The sequence below is a fragment of the Tupaia chinensis genome, unplaced genomic scaffold (genome assembly GCF_000334495.1).
Source record: "Tupaia chinensis unplaced genomic scaffold, TupChi_1.0 Scaffold149184_1, whole genome shotgun sequence".
In the NCBI taxonomy this organism is placed as follows: domain Eukaryota; kingdom Metazoa; phylum Chordata; class Mammalia; order Scandentia; family Tupaiidae; genus Tupaia; species Tupaia belangeri.
The window spans coordinates 2,304,038-2,308,936 of record NW_006209032.1 but is presented as its reverse complement, the minus strand read 5'-3'; the positions used below and the strand labels follow the sequence as shown (position 1 = coordinate 2,308,936).

Here is a 4,899-nt window from a genome sequence, read left to right as displayed (position 1 = left end):
CGTGTGCTCGCCAGACAGAGACAGAAAGCGAGAAATCACCCCCCAGGGGGGATGGTCACGCCGCAATCCCTTCTCCATTCTCCTCTCGGGATCTTGGGCACGCATGCACACGCACCCAGCATGAGTTTTAAGCCACCAGGTCCGGGACACGAACCGCAGTCGACTATGTGGGAGTCCAGCGACATAGCCATTACGTTAACTGCTGGTTCGCTCTGGGCAGATGTCTTCAGAGGAACAGCCCTCCTGTCAGGGTGCAGAGGTCTGTGCAAGGTCGTGGTTCTGGCAGAAGTCCTTAACTGACGTTTGCACTGTCTGGCATGCTAGAGGAAACACCCGCCACGGCCTTCCCAGGCTCAGCTGTCAGTTGACACAACTCCACTGATTCAGACAACTTTCACAGGAGCGCAGGGCACTGTTTAAAAAAGTGCTTTTTTTTTGTTTGTTTCTGTTTTTCAGAGTGATTTTTCCGATAGGGTGTATGTGGTCATCAGAGAGACAGAGAGACAGTGAGACAGAAAGTGAAAAATCACCCCCGCCCCCCACCAGCAGTTGGCGTAACGGCTATGTCGCTGGACTCCCATGTAGCCGACCGTGGTTCAAGTCCCAGACCTGGCGGCTTAAACTCACGCTGGGTGCATGTGTGTGCGTGCCCAAGATCCTGAGAGGAGAATGGAGGAGAAGGGATTGTGGCATGGCCACACCCTTGAGGGGTGATTTCTTGCTTTTTGTCTCTCTCTGTCTTTCTGGAGAGTGCACGCGTCCTATAGCAAAAAACATCTCAAAACAAAACAAAACAAAAACAAAAACAAAACAAAACAAAAAACCCAAAAACAAAAAGAAAGAAAAATCACCCCCCAAAGCCTGAGTTTAAAACCACCAAGTCTGGGACTTGAACTAAGGTTGACCATGTAGGAGTCCAGCAACGTAACCATTATGCCATCCGCTGGCCCCAAGAAAGAATTTTTTAGGGGCCGGCAAATGGTGTAGTAGCTAGGGGTGCTGGACTCCCACATGGTCGACCACGGTTTAAGTCCTGGACCTGGTGGCTTGCTTTCTCACTTTCTCTCTCACTCTGTCCTTCTCTGGTCAAATTAAAATAAACAGAAAGTGAGAAATCACCCCTCAGGGAAGATGGCCATGCCTCAATCCCTTCTCCTCCATTCTCCTTTTGGGATTTTGGGCACACATACACACAATTCCGGGGTGAGTTTTAAGCTGCTAGGGCCGGGACTTGAACCATGGTAAACTATGTGGGCGTCTAGCGACAAAACCATGACGCCACCTGTGGTCCCGGCCTGCACCGTCTTGATCCATCACAACCGGATGTTGCTGTTCTGTGACTGTTTTGGTGACTAGGAGAGCGCCAAGACCTGGCGGGGAGTGCCAGACCGCTCCTGGACGTCAGCGGCGGCCTCTCGGTCACATCACACAGTGGGGGCTCAGAGCTGGGTCTACACAGAAACAGCCTTGAGTCCACACCACAGGCAGAGCCGCAGCTAAGGAACCCACACATTCCTCGCTTATATAACCCGAATTTCCCCAGAAACAGAACCCTGGGTCCCCTGTGCCGCCAGGCCACGACCCCTTCACACAGCTGTGCTCTGAGCCTCGCTTCACTCTCACCTGAACCCCACCCGTTCCCAAATCCTGTTCGACCCTCTTTTCCGTTAGTGATAGGGCCAGGGGCTCCACCAGCGGGCTGTCTCCCTCACTGCGATGAGCGACAAACTGAGTCGGTGGAATTGCTGGTTCCTACAGGTTATCTGAGGCTGACTGGGCTAAAACAGAACTACTGGGTCGTCAGGAAAGTCATGGTGTGTTTTTTTGTTTTTTCCTTTTTGAGAGGTTTTCGCTATAGGGTGCGTGCACTTGCCAGAAAGACAGAGAAAGACAGAGAGACAGAAAGCGAGAAATCACCCCCTGGGGGGATGGCCACGCCGCAATCCCTTCTCCTCCATTCTCCTCTCGGGATCTTGGGCACGCACGCACACGCGCCCGGCGTGAGTTTAAGTCACCGGGTCTGGGACTCGAATCACGATCTACTACATGGCAGTCCAGCAACGTAGCCATTACGCCATCTGCTGGTCCCGTCATGGTGCATTTTTGCATAGAAAAGTACATCATGACTCTCCCGACAACCTAGTATGTGGCATGAGAGGTATGTGTTATGAAAAAGAAGTGCTGGCGAAGGAACAGTGTTTTAGATAGGGTGTGCAAGGAAAGGGGTAAGACTTGACGGGAATGTGAAAACTTTTTGTTCCCCCCGCGCAGATTTTTCCTATAGGGCATGTGCACTCACTGGAGAGAGACAGAGACAGAGAGATAGAAAGTAAGAAATCATCCCATATGGGGAATGGCCACATCGCAATCCCTTCTTTTCTGTTCTCCTCTTGGGATCTTGGGCACGCACGTACAAGTGCCCGGCATGTTTCAAGCCTCTGGGTATGGGACTCAAACCGCAGTTGGCCATGTGGGAGTCCAGCGACGTAAACCATTATGTTATCTGCTGGTCCCTTTTTATTTTATTTATTATTATTATTATTTTTTAATGTGAAAAAAATGTTAAAGAATTGGGACCAGCAGATGGTATGATGGTTACGTCACTGGACTCCCATATAGTTGATCACAGTTCAAGACCCAGACCTGGCAGCTTAAAACTCATATCAGATGTGTATGCATGTGTGCTCAAGATCTCTAGAGAAGGGATTGTGGTGTGGCCATCCCCCATGGGGTGATTTCTTGCTTTCTGTCTCTCTGATGAGCACACACACCCTATAGCAAAAATCTCTCTAGAATAAAGTAGTACTTAATTTATCATTATCAGTTTAAAATTTGCTATAGGACACGTACACTCACCAGAGACAGAGACAGAGAGAGAGAGAGAGAGAGAGAGAGAGAGTAAGAAAGCAAGCCACCAGATCTAGGACTTTGACCATAGTCAGCCACATGGGAATCCAGCACCTCAACCAGCACCACCTCCTGGCCCAGAAATGCAAACATTTTTAATGGACCAAATATTTGGGCAAGGAGCAATCCAGAAGAGGGAAGATGATGCAGAGGCCCTACTGACGGGCGTATGGGACATACTGCAATCACAGTTTTAGGGAGGCCCACACTGATAGCTCAGGATGGAAATGAGAATAGTGAGGCAGCTGAATTTTTTCTTTTTTTCAGTTTACTATAGGGAATGTGCACTTGTTGGAGAGACAGAGAGAGGAAAGTAAGAACTCACTTACGGGGAGCAGCAGATGGCATAATGGTTACATCGGTGGACCCCATGTAGTTTACCACGCTTCAAATCCTAGACGCAGTGGCTTAAAATTCAAACCAGGCATGTGTGCATGCATGGCCGAGATCCCAAGAGAAGGAACAGAGAGAAGGGATTGTAGTGTTGCCATTCCTGCAGGGGGTGATTTTTCACTTTCTGTCTCTCTGACAAGCACACATACTCCATAGCAAAAATTTTTTTAAAATTATTTAATTAAAAAAAAATCACTCACTAGAGGGGATGGCTATGCCATAATCCCTTCTCCATGATCCTCAGGATTTTGGGCTGGCACGCACAGACACGCCCAGTGTGATTTTTAAGCCGCTGGGTCCAGGACTCGAACCACTCAGTCGAATGGGATCAAGCTGCCTTAACCTCGATGCTACCTGCTGACCTGAGGCATCTGAAACTAATTAGATGTTGAGAAGTACGTGGTCTTGGAATATGAGCGATACTTACTGTGATCTCTTGACTCCTATAGAAATTTAGAAGCAGCTCTCAGACTGGCTGGAGCTTTTAGGCCTATAAACTAATTTACATAATCTGGCTGGGGCACATAAGATTGTGGTCATAGAAACCTAATTAGACTTTTGCTAAATGAATGTTAGCCAATGTAAGTCCTTGAGAAGAGACTAAAATGCCAAGAATGAGGTTTGGATAAAACCTAACCTCAGACAGGAGAGTGTGTAAGCCTCGGTTAGACCTCATCCCAAACCTGCCTTAATTGCTCAGAGGCTTCTCAACAAACGCTCTGATTGGAGCTAGCAGGTGGCATGTGGTTAAGGTGCTGGACTCCCACGCGGTGGACTGCGGTTCCAGTCTGGGCCCTATGGCTTGAAACTCCCACCAGGCCCGTGTGTGTGGCCCAAATCCGGTGTGGCCATCCCTAAGGGTGTGGGGTGGGAGGGGATTTCTCTCTGCCTGTCTCTCCTGCAAGCACACATGTCTTATAGCAAAACTCAAAAAAAGAAAGAGAGTCCACTGACTAGCTGGCATTAAAGTAAGTACCCCAAAGTACCACAGACTTTTTACTCCTCGTTGTAACCCGTGTAGGGGTGAAGAGTCAGGTCAACCCGAGCACTTAGGCTGTTCCTGTTAGATCTTGTGGGAGCAGACACGTTCGTCACCTCCTTTCTAATCTCCCCTATGAAGGAAAACCCCAAGCTCCACCGTAGGAGCTCGGAGGACGCCTGTCTTTGCTCCCAGGTGGCCCGTCCTCAGCCTAAGCGTGAATAAACCTGCTTCCTTGGGGAATTAGACATCTCTATTTCAGGTTGGCACCTCTTTAAACCCACCGCTACGCCCACTGTCACTGCCTTCTGCTCTAGCTTTTCCCCACGGGGCCTTCAACGTACCATTCCGTGTTCATTCTGTTTCCTGCTCTCCGTAGGGGCAGAGCCTCGCCATCTCGTGCACCTACATGACCCAAGCTCCTAGCTGTTTGAGGCACATGGAGGGACGGAGACCTGGGGCTGGGACAAGAGCAAGGCCAAGAGGAAGACAACGAGGCCGGCGTCGTGGAGCCAGGGCCACCGCGGCGCCACGCGGACCTACTTAGAAGGATCGAGCCGGTTTGGGGCGGCAGCTGCACAGCCAATCGCTGCCCGGAGCCCGAGACGCAACACACGCAC

At 50.0% G+C, this 4,899-nt stretch overlaps 1 long non-coding RNA gene across 1 annotated transcript in view; it reads right to left on the bottom strand.

The window, feature by feature from the left end:
* The window catches only part of LOC106734149 (uncharacterized), a 12,643-nt gene extending 7,811 nt beyond the window's left edge, over positions 1-4,832 (bottom strand). The window contains exon 1 of the long non-coding RNA XR_001369893.2: positions 4,624-4,832. This is a non-coding gene — a long non-coding RNA (uncharacterized LOC106734149). The remainder of the gene's footprint in view (positions 1-4,623) is intronic.
* Positions 4,833-4,899: the final 67 nt, after the last annotated feature.